Source organism: Bos grunniens, chromosome 16 (genome assembly GCF_055505025.1).
Source record: "Bos grunniens cultivar Pamir isolate PY7600 chromosome 16, Bosgru_T2T1.0, whole genome shotgun sequence".
NCBI classification, from domain to species: Eukaryota; Metazoa; Chordata; class Mammalia; order Artiodactyla; family Bovidae; genus Bos; species Bos grunniens.
This window is the reverse complement of record NC_141180.1, coordinates 64,974,350-64,989,382: the sequence shown is the minus strand read 5'-3', so window position 1 is coordinate 64,989,382 and position 15,033 is coordinate 64,974,350. Positions and strand designations below refer to the sequence as shown.

At 35.6% G+C, this 15,033-nt stretch overlaps 1 non-coding gene across 1 annotated transcript; it reads left to right on the top strand.

The window, feature by feature from the left end:
* Positions 1-10,250: 10,250 nt before the first annotated feature.
* On the top strand, positions 10,251-10,322 carry TRNAC-GCA (transfer RNA cysteine (anticodon GCA)). The gene has a single exon. It is a non-coding gene; the product is annotated as a tRNA-Cys (tRNA).
* The last annotated feature ends 4,711 nt before the right edge of the window (positions 10,323-15,033 follow it).

Here is a 15,033-nt window from a genome sequence, read left to right as displayed (position 1 = left end):
ATTTGTTTCTTTGTGTCATTCTTGAAACTTTTATCTGTTAGATAAAAGGAATTAAAAAGTTTCGTATATTCATGTTGCAAAGTAGTGCTGAGTACCTATGTGGTAAAAGAAAAATTGTAATATTTGTCTGTATGTATATCCCAGCATCTAGTTTGAATATATTATATACTGCATATAAAATGCGTTTATATTCATAAACATGAAGCTTTGACTTTTTTTTCATCAAAGACAAGAGTTATGTAAAAAAAGGAAAGGAAATGGCATCTAATACATATAAACTCTGATATCTTCAGGAATTGTTAAATGTAGTTGTGGCTATTTCAGACATCTTGGAAACAGATCAGACTGTGATGTTATTCTCTTATCATTACAAGCTTAGGGAGAAAGAGTTATTACTCTAGATCTGGCAGGGTACTCTCACTCCACTAAAAAAGACTTGAAAAAGTGATCTGGATGTCGAGACTGACACATTCATTCTTTACTGAATTGCTCATTATACATGTTTAGTCCCTACTTTACACCAAACATAAAATTGATGATATAAATGTTACTTAACGAAGATAAAAAGATACTGAATATGATGGAAACTGTAATAACAAAGTTGTATCCTTGATATTAAGAAATCAAGAGATGCTTTAAAGGTTACTTCAAGGTATGAACTATGGTGGCCGAATTATGGCTAATAACACGGGGTCACTTAACCCTCAGATAAAAGATGATGCAATAATGCAGAGATAAAAGACTTTTCAGGTAGTAACAGGGGCCAAAATAGCTCAAAGTTAACTCTTATGATCCATAATGTTTGCTTCTAGAAGCCCACAGTGAGGTAGAAGAACCCAAAAGAACTGGACAAATACAATTGAAAATTTCATGGATGTAGGAGGCTTAATGTTCTGAGTAAGCAGGTTGTGATTGTCCAGGACATCTGTTCACAGAATAGAGTCATTATTTGGTCAAAAACACATGCAATTTGGAGTCTAGAAGAATAGTATCATGTTTTATGAAGGACTTGCACAGTATTTCTTGTGTCAACTATCTTGGATTCTTAAGTCAATACCAAATAATACTTGCTACTTATTTTTTGAATTGAATAAGTTTAAAATAAAATATGAAGTCACATTTCCATAACACTGCTGATTTACAAAATAACTGAGATAACAAGATATAATATTACAACTCCAAATAAGATATACCTATCAGGGCAGTTCCAAATAAGATACACCTATCAGGGCAGTTGTTTCCCTGAAATATTAATATATAAGCTGGCAAAATACTCAGTTACTATGGGAGGTTTTCCTAGGTTTATCCAGGATAGAAACAGGAATGAAGTTGGTGCTTCCAATACATTCCTGTGGTCCCAACGAAAGGAATCAGAATTAACTGACTATTTGCCAGTGATGAACTTGGGGCTTGACATTTAAAAAAGAGGCCACAGACACATGCCCGAGTACTAATATATAATTTATGTAACTGCTGGTATCATTGAACTAACTTGACATATTAAAATAATTTCCTATAAACATTTAGGCTACTTTTATAAAAATCAAATTATAATAATCAGTTTCATAATATGAAAATTATGTCATATCTGAAATTTTAAAAAAGCAGTCAAAGTCATTAAGATAAATCTTAAGATTTATCTTAGTGATGACAAAGCATTTAATTGGGAAATAATGTTTGTATATGCATTCAATTTCTAATTAAATGAATATAATAGTTTATACTATGTATTTATTTGATTTATAAAAAATCAAGGCTGTCAATCCCAAAGCATCAAACACCAGTGACTTTGGCAGTCCTGCTTTTGAATTCAGTGGTTTGGAAACAAGTTTAAGTAAAATATTCATGACTTCACGGCACCTTCTACATTTTTTTTCAAAATGAGGAAAACAATAATGCATTTACAGCTACTAATTATTAAGGAATGATCTCTGTATCATCTAATATTTATGTTCCCTGCAAATGCAAGCATGGTACACTGGTATTTCAAATAGTATTATCTTGCTTTAAAAAAATCATTTATCTTTCATGCATCTTAACCATCTGATCAATGGTTGGAAAAGCTGATTGTGAAGCTGAATCACTGGGATACTGTCAGAGTCCCATTTAATAGGCTGGGCCCAGGGTCTTCAAATTTTTATCTAGAATCCTCAGAGATTAATGGATAAGCAGTATCTCAGTATGAAAGCAACTTTAAATTCTTTTTTTTTTTTTTTTTTTGCTTTCTTCCTCCATAGTTTTCTTGGGATACTGCTTTTGACAACAGCTTGTTAAGTTTCTTTACCTTTCAAGTGATCTATTCTATATTTGCCTTCAGTTCAGTTCAGTGGCTCAGTCGTGTCCGACTCTTTGTGACCCCATGAATCATAGCACACCAGGCCTCCCTGTCCATTCTTGGTCATCGTTCAGTATGAAAAAAGTCTTCAACTTCCACTGTGACCTACACAAGTGCTTTATTTTTCCTGGGCGTTTTCTCTCTCCAACTTGGTTCAGAATTTATCACATTGTGCTCATTTTTCAAGGATTCTTTTTTTTTTTTTCTTCTCAGACATAAGAAAGAAGACAATGTTGGAAAAACAGTTTTATTTACCAAAAGAAGATGATAAAGCCACAAATAGGTTATTTTTGTAGTTATGAACTTAATTCTACGGTACATGTTTCAATCTCTTGGCAGTAACAGTACACCAATTCAAGTACAGGTGGCAAAGGAAGTGTGAGGGCCATTGAACACGGCTAATTTTGCTAATGCATCACAATTACAGAAACACCTGTGCGAAATAACCTTGTCCTGTTCCATGATAATGAAGAGTGTTCAATATCCCTCAAAATATCTCATTTCATGTTGATACAGATTCCCTGTCATCATTTTTATGTGACACTGTTTCCACAACAACAATATATATATATATATATATATATATATATATATATATATATTTCAAGTGGTTCTTCCTTCATTTTCTTTTTATAACGCAGCATTGTTCCTTGAAGCTATTATAGATAGCTTATATATATAGAATACCAGGGAAGAAAATGGCAACCCACTCCAGTATACTTGCCTGGGAAATCCCATCGACAGAGGAGTCTAGTAGGCTGCAGTCCATGAGGTCACAAAAGAGTCGGACATAACCTACCGACTGAAACAACAGCATGTATAGAATATACAGGTATTCTACAGTTTTTTTTTTTTTTTTTTTGCCTGCAGAGTGCAAAAGGGTATAATTTGTCTTGAAAACCCAATCCAAATATCACCATTCTGCTTATATAGGGATGAGTGAGTGCTCAGTTGCTCCACTGTGTCTGACTCTTTGCGACCCCACAGATGGTAGCCCTCCAGGCTCTTCTGTCCATGGAATTTTCCAGACAAGAATACTGAAGTGGGTTGCCAGTTCCTTCTCCTGGGGATCTTCTCAATCCAGGTATGAAACTTGTACCTCCTGGTTCTCCTGCATTGGCAAATGGATTCTTTACCACTGAGCCACCTGGGAAGCCCCTTACCTAGGGGCATACACTGTTAAATTGCACATATGGGCCATCAGTGACTAAGGATGACTTGAAATACAACTTCCTGTTTAATGTTCCAAAAGTTACTGCTGCCTGATGATTAAATAACCATAGCTTGTAAATCAGAAGCTGGAAATTAGAGTTTCCTTTACCGTTTTATCAGAGCAGTAATGCACATTCATCCTTCTAGAATCTTTATCCATTTAGCAGTAAATATGAGACCAAAACAAAAACCCCAAGCTTCTGATGTATTAGAACTTTTTATTTCAAACAAAAACGACCATGTAAAACATCAAAAATACTTAGCCACTGTTAAACTGGGGTACAAAGTTAGTATATGTATTACATATGGATAATACATTAATATTTACAGACATTTACATGTTGAGTAAGTGTAGTAAACATCCAGTTGATAGTACTTAAGAGCAATGTTAACAAGTATATTTGAGAAGTTGAATGATAGTATGCAATATTAAATTCAAAATATGAAGTGCATGAAATTATCTGTATCCCTCGCCATAACAGATGTGAAGAGTTTGGGCAATATGAAGTAAGTGTGCTGATTTTGGTGTCTGCCTCACAGAAGCTGCTAAAACATGTTAACCAACTACATGGCAGAATGAATGAATGTGTGCTGTAAGCAAACCCCTTTCAGAAATGAAGAAACTTGTTTTCTATATGAGTGCATCAAATCTTCGTTTGCTTTCCAAGTGTAAAGAGAGTTTTCAATTTAGTAGAGTAAGATACATTTTTTTTTTTGCTTAATGTCTGTATTTATCTTCTGTTCTGATACAGACATCTGCTTGGAAATGCAATATAATAATCTGCATTCTTGTCATCAGGAAATTAAATATCAGTAAATATTCCAGGATTTGAAATTAAAGTATAAAACAAGAAAAGGCTGAAAGACTGTATTACAATAAGTTAGTATAAGGTGAATTTATATTCTCAATTTTAAAATATATATATTTAAACACATATACAATAATATATGTGTTATTATCCATAAATTGAGATTTTAAGGCAAAGTCAAGTATACATAGTAGTGCATGCAAATTTTTATGAATTTCTACAATACCAAAATGAGGAAGCAAATTTTAAATTTAATATACATTTTACATAAAGGGAAATGAAGCAAAACACTGCATTATCTGTAAATTCTGGCTATAAACTTAAAATTATACTAAAAAACAATATGACAAATGCAGTTTAAGCTTCTTTGTGTTTTTTACTCGGAGAAGGCGATGGCACCCCACTCCAGTACTCTTGCCTGGAAAATCCCATGGACTGAGGAGCCTGCTAGGCTCCTCAGTCCATGGGGCGGCTAAGAGTCGGACACGACTGAGTGACTTCACTTTCACTTTTCACTTTCATGCATTGGGGAAGGAAATGGCAACCCACTCCAGTGTTCTTGCCTGGAGAATTCCAGGGACAGAGGAGCCTGGTGGGCTTCCGTCTATGGGATCACACGGAGTCTGACTCGACTGACACGACTTAGCAGCAGCAGTGCTTTTTACTAAGGATATCTAAATTTCTATGGGTTAGTTAAGCTGAATTAATTTAGTTAATTGAATTAATGAAAATTCTCAATTTATAGACATATCAATTTATTGGATCTTTTTTAAAGTAACATACACTCCCCTACACAAGGATTGCTATACTCACAATAATGTTTTGTGCCAAAATCTTAAATCTTTAAAGTGTGTTTCAAAGACTTTACCAAAAGGCAGAGTTTGGGGTTATGCTGCCTGAAGTCAAGGATACAAAAGATGCCTAGAAAGTACCAGAAGCTAGGGAAGAGACAATTAATTAGGAGTTTTCTCAATAAGAATCTCCAGAGGAAACCAATCATGTGGTCACCTTGACTTTGGCCTCTGGCGTCTTGAACTGTGAGAGAACCAATGTCTACTGTCTTGAGCCACTCACTCTGTGGTAATTTGTTGTGGCTCGTGCTCATATGCTCAGTCACTAAGTCGTGTCCGACTCCTGTGACCCCATGGACTATAGCTTTCCAGGCTTCTCTGGGATTTCCTAGCTAAGAATACTGAAGTTGGTTGCCATTTTCTTCTCCAGGGGATCTTCCTGACACAGGGATTAAACCTGAATTTCCTGCATTGGCAGGTGGGTTCTTTTACTCCTTGAGCCACCAAGGGGATTTAATATAGCATGCTAAGGGAAAAGAAGAAAATTAGATATGAAATACAATTTCCCCTTTAAGATAGCTAATGTTGAGAGTAAATGCATATTTTTCCAAGATTCATAAGCAGAACATATATGGACAATTTTGGAGATCTATGACATGACATTATGAGATCAACAAAATCCTCATATTGACCTGCCAAATGCGTTATTCTTTCTTTTATGATCCTTTAAAGTTAATAAGCAGAAGCCATGAGCCTATGAAAGTACATGTATTAATCTATTGCTAGTTGATATCTATGATACATTGACATATTTAGCTTAATTCTTCATCTATATAAACAGGGTTTTGTCTTATACTCACTTGATTTTACAAATTTTATATTCCTCATCTATCTAATTTAAATCACTTCTCAAAAGTAAGTCATTTTGCATTAGAAAACACTCAAAAAGACATCCAGCCATGTTCTCAAAACAGACTTTTTAATTTAATAAAGATCTACTTCATTTGTCTTTTTCTATAGATTCTAAATAAAATCTGCAGCACTTGCAAAGCAAAATCTGTTCCAAAATTCCTATTTCATATGTCTAAAATGTAACATAAGAATTTCTCTAATTTTTGCCCTCATTTACTAACAGTTTATTTTAAAAAGCAATAAAATTTAAAACAAGGCAAAACAATTTTTTTTACGTGTCAGGCAAAATGTTTAGAATTGGAAATTCAGTATTGAACAGAGCAAACATTTTATCTCCTCATTACGCATTTTTTCCAATGAAACCTATTAAAATGCTTTCAAACAATATCAGATTGTGTTCATGTAATTATCTATTCATATTTATTTATTTATTAGAATGAAGAAAATCAGAAGGGAATGCACAAATGAATACCATGATATGGTGTTTACTGAATTGATATTTATGACCCATTGCAGCTGAATGCAATAATTTGAGCAAAACATAGTGCTTTTAATATTTCCTCATCTATTGAAAACTTATTTTCAAAGACCATAGCCCATTAGTTGAATATCAAATAAAATGATTTTCTACTCAGCTCAAGAATGGCTATCTTATTGCTGCTCATTGACAATCTCACCTTAGAGATGATTTCATAAATGTGATCAGGACACAGGGAAATACTCTGTTAAATTCCTACCCACCCACATGAACACAGACACTCAGGCCCCTAGATAAACATAGGGAGAGGGAAAGAAGGAATGAAGTTTTCCTCTGCTGGGAGGCTGCATTAAGACAGTCACAAAATCCTTGATTCTGACCTGCTCGACATCTTTGAGATGGTTATTAATAGACAGCATCACAGACTCAGTACACATGAATTTCAGCAAACTCTGGGAGATAGTGGAGGACAGAGGAACCTTGCATGCTGCAGTCCAAAGAGTTGGACGTGACTTACCAACTGAACAACAATAAAGACGTCTTTGACCATGGGACTTCACAAAGAATCATGGCAAGAGGAATTATGCTTTTTTTTCAGAGTTCAAAGAGGAATTTTTATGACTGAAATTTCATTCCTGGAGCACTCTTTGTCAAAAATGAAACATATAAACACACCAAACAAAGCCATGTCAAGTTTAGTTTTATTTCAAAGGGAAAATACTCAAATCATGGTCTTATGCTTAAATTCTCAAACATTTAAGAAATGAATCTCAGGTAGATGCTTTTCTCTCAATAAATTTGGAAACATACGATATGACATTCAGAATCCATGTCAAAACCCCTCTTTCTTTCTTAAAGATTTGCTCTTTTAGGAGGAATTAGACACCGAATCAAGAGTGTAGCTGGAGGTCTATCTGGATTCTTCTTCCAGGTTGTCACCTGGGTCACCTCAACACATAGAAACCCCTGGTTGTCTATATCTTCTCGTTGCCGCAGGGGAAGAAATGATTTTCTGAAGCTATTTTGAGTCTACAGTCTATCTGAAAGACATGATTATAGCAGTCAGCCTCGTATAAAATCAACCAATCAATCAAAAAATCAATCAATAAAGCTCATTCAAACTAGCCTTTCCCTTTCCTTTTTCAATTTGAGTTGAGTCATAACAGAGTCATAACAGAGATCATGCTTTCCCTACAGACAGTGACACAAAATATTCCTTTTCACTTATTCAGTGCAAAAAATTTCAGTCTAACCCGCTGTTGGCAAGAAGTCAAAAAATAAGCAAATGTTGACTGAATTTTTTATTGATGCTGCTGATAAAAAATAGCATTATGGTATCAGCCAGTGTGCTATCTACCTGCCACTCTTTCTATTCTCTATCATTATTTTTTGAAAAGTCACCCTTCAAAATGTATCCTTACAATAATGTCACTCCTTGTATATTCTGTTAAGTATATTCATACAAACTAAACTCAAATTTTAGGGCTTTTCATATTGATCTTAGAAAATAAGTAAGGATCATTGCTCATTTATCTTTCTAAACACAATAATTCTAAACTGCCTGATTTTAAGACAGTTATCCTTTTTGAATATACACTTCATCAATTTCTATGAAAAGAGACCATTAAAATGTCATGCATATGGAATATTACTGCTCAGAGAAAGAATTTTAAAGGCAAAAGAGAAGAATTGAAGTATCAGGCATATTTACTTTAGTGAAACTACATAATCATAATATGCCATTTAACAAGAATTCTGCTCAAATAATACCAGTTAGGGTTAATTAAGGTATAAAACCATGTAAATGGTGTTTACCATCCCCATCGCACAATGTAAACACTTCAATTTAAAATGACTTTCACAAGTATAGCATTTTCTTATAAAGACAGTATGCTTTTGGGAATGTGATTTTTATAAAACTACCTATAATTTTCTTCCCAAAAATGTTACAAAAGTTGAAACAGTAATTTTTAAAGTTTTCTGAATTAAGTTTTGTACTACTATGGTGATGGACAGGGAGGCCTGGCGTGCTGCGGTTCATGCGGTCGCAGAGTCGGACACGACTGAGTGAACTAAACTAAACGCTTAATTAAGTTTTGTACTACTATACCACAGAAGAGGGTTTCCTTGGTGACTCAGTGGTAAAGAATCCACCTGCAATGCAGCAACTGCAAGAGACACAGGTTCGACCCCTGGATCAGGAAGATCCCCTGGAGGAGGGCATGGCAGTATTCCTGCCTGGAGAATACTATGGACAGAGGAGGCTGACAGGCTATAGCCCATAGGGTCACAAAGAGTTGAACATGACTGAAGTGACTTAGCAAGCACACACATACACATCACATAGGATAAATTTAATTTTGCATAAGAAGTCCAGATATTCCTTTTAATGGCTTCAAAGAGCAATGAGAACCTTCTTTAAGTTGCTATTTTACAGAAAACACTATTAATAGTTTCTAAAAGACTATTCTTGCCTCACAGCACTTTTCCCCCTACAAGGTTGGGAAAGGATAAATAGGCTATCTCTACATAGTACATTTTTAAAGCTTTATTAAAGAAAAAAACAACTATAATAAAAATAATGCTGTTGTAAGATTTTTCATATTACATTGTCTAAATAACCTTCCTTAATCACAAATATCCTTATATGGATATTCTATTAATTTTTATTTCTATTAATTAATAAATAATATTTAAAATTTATTTAAAATATTAAAAATTATTTTAAAATAAATAAATAATTAATTCTATTAATTTTGCCTTACTTTGAAAGGTAACAGATTTCTAGTATGGTGAGAGTCCCTTGGACTGCAAGGAGATCCAACCAGTCCATTCTGAAGGAGATCAGCCCTGGGATTTCTTTGGAAGGAATGATGCTAAAGCTGAAATTCCAGTACTTTGGCCACCTCATGTGAAGAGTTGACTCATTGGAAAAGACTCTGATGCTGGGAGGGATTGGGGGCAGGAGGAGAAGGGGCCAACAGAGGATGAGATGTATGGATGGCATCACCAACTCGACGGACATAAGTCTGAGTGGAACTCCGGGAGTTGGTGATGGACAGCAATTCATGGGGTTGCAAATAGTCGGACATGACTGAGCGACTGAACTGAACTGATGGTCTATTAATCTAATAAGCACATGAACTGAACATAAGCTACTGAGGTTATTTTATACTATAAACTCAATCAATTACAACTACAATAGGAGTAAGTAGATTATTCATTTTTTTTGGTCAATGATTTTGTGCATAGACATGTATCCCAATGAAACAAGGATTGAACAAAAAGAAAGCTAGCTGTATTTTCAGTTTTGCTGATAGACACTTGGGACATGGAGATATTGGGATCTAGAAAAAGAGGAAACAATCAGGTCTTTGAGAAAAGCTCTATTTTCAATATTTAGTATTTTGGTTCAAAAACATGTAGTTATATAAACTAGAAGAGTTATCTCATGAAGTTTTACTGAACGTAATGTATCTGAAATAAATAATGCATAATGCTGTTTTAGGCTTGGACATGAAGAAACTTGAGATTTTCTATAATAGTTACCAAAACAAAACTTGACAGTGCCATTTCTAGCAGAGTTCTTTGGACACCATCCTTTACGTGGAGACATAGCCTTCTGTGTTGATGGATACATGAATTTTTCAGAACTCTCCACATTGAGATTGCATTGATGTCAAATCAGTTGGTGAATATTTATATAATGGCTTCCCTGGTTGGCTCAGAGGTTAAAGTGTCTGCCTGCAATGCAGGAGGCCCGGGTTCAATCCCTGGATCAGGGAAGATCCCCTGGAGATGGAAATGGCAACCCACTCCATTATTCTTGCCTGGAGAATCCCATGGATGGAAGAGCCTGGTAGGCTACAGTCCACGGGGTCGCAAAGAGTTGGACACGACTGAGCGACTTCACTTTCACTTTATCTAGTAATAAATTGAGTTCTTTCCTACCTGTGGTTGATGCAATGCAACATTGTAAGTTAAATGAATATCTGTGATAGAAATTTAATGTTTTAAAGAAGCCCATAACTTGTCATGATAGCATTAATTCTAACCATCTAATTGTAATACAAAATAATATAGTACAACATAACATATAACAATGTAATTTTATTCAGTCGCTAAGTTGTATCCTACACTTTGTGACCCTATAGACTGCAGCACGCCAGGCTCCTCTGTCCTTTACTATCTCCTGGAGTTTGCTCAAATTCAGGTTCGTTGAAGCAGAGATGTCATCTAACCATCTCATCTACAGTCACCCCCTTCTTCTTTTGCCTTCAATCTTTTCCAGCATCAATGTCTATTCCAATGAGTCAGCTCTTGGCATCAGGTGACCAAAGTACTGGAGCTTCAGCTTCAACAACTGTCCTTCCTATGAATATTTGAGGTTGATTTTCTTTAGGATTGATTGATTTTATCTCCATACAGGGACTCTGAAGTCTTCACCAGCACCATAATTCGAAAGCATCAATTCTTTGGCACTCAGCCTTCTTTATGATTTAACCCTCACATCCATACTCAACAACCTCAGATATGCAGATGATACACTCTGGGAGCAGAAAGTGAAGAGGAACTAAAGAGTCTCTTGATGAGAGTTAAGGAGGAGAGAGAAAAAGCTGGTTTAGAATTCAACATTCAAAAAAACTACTATTATGGAATCTGGTTCCATCACTCCATGGCAAATAGATGAAGAAAAAGTGGAAACAGTGACAGATTTTATTTTCTTGGGCTCCATAATCACTGCGGATGGTGACTGCAACCATGAAATTAAAAGGCTCTTGCCCCTCAGTCCTGGAGAAGGGGATGGCAACCCACTCTAGTATTTTTGCCTGGAGAATTCCATGGACAGATGACCCTAGCAGGCTACAATCCATGGAGTTGCAGAGTTGGATATGACTGAGAGATTAACACTTTAACACTGCTCCTCAGAAGGAAAGCTATGACAAATCTATACAGCATATTAAATGTAGAGACATCACTTTGCCAACAAAGGTCTGTATAGTCAAACAACACAATACAAATGACATAATATAATGTTACGTAAAGTAATGTATGACAAGACATCCCTAGCAACTCAGATGGTAAAGAATCCGCCAGGAATGCGGAAGGCCCAGGTTTGATCTCTAACTGGTTAGGAAGATCCCCTGGAGAGGGGAATGGCAATCCACTCCAGTATTCTTGCCTGGAGAATTCCACAGACAGAGGACCCCAATGGACTATAGTCCATGGGGTCGCAAAGAGTCAGACATGACTGACTGACTTTCACAATGTATGACAATATATGTAATATTTGTAGTATATAAAAATACTATAGGGTAGCATTTTTCATTCAAGTTAGTACTCCAAATTAAGTAATCTCCAGTAGTGCTACAGGTAGGAAAACAAACAGTTTCAAGTGTTTTTTCATAAATAATGTGGTTATCCTATTAAAATAATCTGTGTTAGGACTGCTTAAATATGTTAGGTAGTCTTCCTGTTGGGGAAAACTATGCATTTCATATAGAACACTGGTTGATCTGAGTTATCTTATCTTAATTGGGGTTTCCCTGGTGGCTCAAGAAGGTAAAGAATCTGCCTGCAATGCAGGAGACCCAGCTTCAGTCCCTGGGTTGGGAAGATCCCTTGGAAAAGGGAATGTCAACCCACTCCAGTATTCTTGCCTGGAGAGTCCCACAGACAGAGGAGCCTGGTGGGTTACAGATCATGGAGTCACAAAGAGTCGGAAAGAACTGAGTGACTAACACTTTCCACTTATCTTAATTATGTGAAATGGACAGGCTAAAGGACTGAGTTAGAGAGGTCTTAGTATATCACATCCTTCTGTGGTGACAGCATAACATAAAATGTGGTCAGAATGCAGGATGGCTAAGGGTATCATTACTTGATAATGCCTTTTTTTTTTTTTTTCAGGGTCTTTATAAGTTTTGAATTCAAAATCACTGATTAAATAGCTTTATTTATTTATTTATTTATTTTCAGGCAAGGCTTTATTGGGTTCCTGTGCCAGCTGTAGGAGGCAGTGAAAACAAGTAACAGGTTTCCTGGTTTGCTCCCTGAGGTGGGGCAAGCTCATTTCTAATATGAGGTGAGGGTAGGGTGTGTCCAGAGGTTGGACTGGAGGGATGGGTTAGGTGATTTGCCCACCCTTTTGTGGTGCTGCGTGCAGCTAGTTCTCTACATGTTTTAATAGAAACTGTAGCTATTTTTATTAAAAAGAGGCTAGAATAGAATATAGAAACTGTAGCTATTTTTATTAAAAAGAGGCTAGAATAGAATGACCAATTGCCATTTGTAGAATATTGCCATTTGCAGATATATGGATGGATATAGATGCTATCATATTAAGTGAAGTAAGTCAGAGAAAGACAGATATCACATGACATCACTTATTTGTGGCATATAAAAGTGACAGAAATGAACTTATTTACAAAACAGAAATAGATTTGCAGAAATAGAAAACAGACTTATGGTGACCAAAGGAGATGGCCGAGTGAGGGCAGGGAGGTAAATTAGGAGTTTGGAATTAACATATGCCACCCTACTATATATAAAATAGGTAAACAACAGGAAGCTATTGTATTGTACAGGGAACTATATCAAATATCTTACAATAATCTATAATGGAAAATAATCTATTTTAGATACATAACTATATATGCTGCTCCTAAGTCACGTCAGTAGTGTCCGACTCTGTGCGACCCCGTAGACCACAGGCTCCTCTGTCCCTGGGGTTCTCCAGGCAAGAACACTGGAGTGGGTTGCCATTTCCTTCTCCAGTGCATGGAAATGCAAAGTGAAAGTGAAGTCGCTCAGTCGTATCCGACTCCTCACGACCTCATGGATCTCCGTCCATGGGATTTTCCAGGCAAGAGTACTGGAGAGGGTTGCCATTGCCTTTTCCAATAACTATATATATATACATGTATATAACTATATGTATAGATATATGTGTGTTTGTGTGTGTTTATAAATATATATATATGTAAGGGTTTCCCGGGAGCTCAGTGGTAAAGAATCTTCCTCCCAGTTTAGGAAACACAGGAGATGGAAGTTTGATCCCTGGGCTGGGAAGATCTCCTGGAGAAGGAAATGACAACCCACTCTTGTGTTCTTGCATGGAAAATCCCATGGGCAGAGAAGCCTGACAGACTACAGTCCATGGGGTTGCAGAGTTGGAAAAGAATGGGCAGTGGAGCCCACATATAACTGAATCACTTTACTGTACTCTTAATACTACTGCAACACCGTAAATTATACCTCAATTTTTAAAAACGTTACAAAAATAAAAAGGCTAGAATAAAGATTTTCTTGTTCATAGTAAATGCCCATGTAGTGATCTTGCTATTTTTGATAACTATAATCAGTTCTTATTTTGCATAAAGGCATGGTTACATTCAGTGGAAGAAAACTTTTCCTTAAAAAAAAAAAGTTGTTCTAGTACCTTATTTTTACATTTTCTAGTTAAAGTATTATGGCTAAAAGGTAGGATGCCAGATAAAAGAGATGGCAAAATTCATCATTTTAACATATTATAACTGTTAACAATAGGCAATGAAATAATAAAACCTTAACTTAGAGTGAACAACTAGTTGAAAAATAGTAATCATGAAAGATTTTTAAATTGATTAATTAAATGTGTTATTTTACATGCATTATTTCTGATGTCATCATTCAAATATATTATTGTAACATCACAAGAGTTCTATAGTATGAGATTTTATTTTGTATTTATCTTCATTTTACCACGGAATAAAATGATATATAAAATTAATTATAAACTGATGATTTCCAAATATGTATCTCTATCTCTGACCTCCTCTGAAGGCATCTTCCAGTCTAACTGGTTGGTGAATATCTCCACTTAGACATTAAATTAGGGGTATTTAACAATACATATAAAAATCAAACATTCTGATCTCCACCTATTCATATCTTTCCCAGTGTTCCCTAAACTCCATAAATGAAGTCCATCATTCCAATATCTCAAGCCTAAGGCATAGAAATAAGGCATTATCATTATATATACATATATTATATATAAATATTTTTGTTATAATGTATATAAATATTTGTTGTTGTTTAGTCACTAAGTTGTGTCTGACTCTTTTGCAACCCCATGGACTATAGCCTGCCAGGCTCCTCTGTCCATGGAATTTCCCAGGCAAGAATACTGGAGCAGGTTGCCATTTCATTCTCCAGGGGATCTTCCAGACCCAGGGACCAAATCCAAGTCCCTTGCATTGCAGGCAGATTCTTTACCTCTGAGCCACCTGACTATATCTCATCACCATCAAAAGTTAGTGTTACCACCTAGCATCATTATCTCCTTCCTGCACTGTTAGCATCTATCCTGCTTCTATCCTTATCGTGATCAATCTGTTTTCAAAATGGCAGCCTACTGAATGTTTAAATGCTAGAAAACTACTGCAATCTACTATTGAGTGCATAGTAGATACATGATTAATGTCTACAATATATAAATTTTAAAATGAGTAA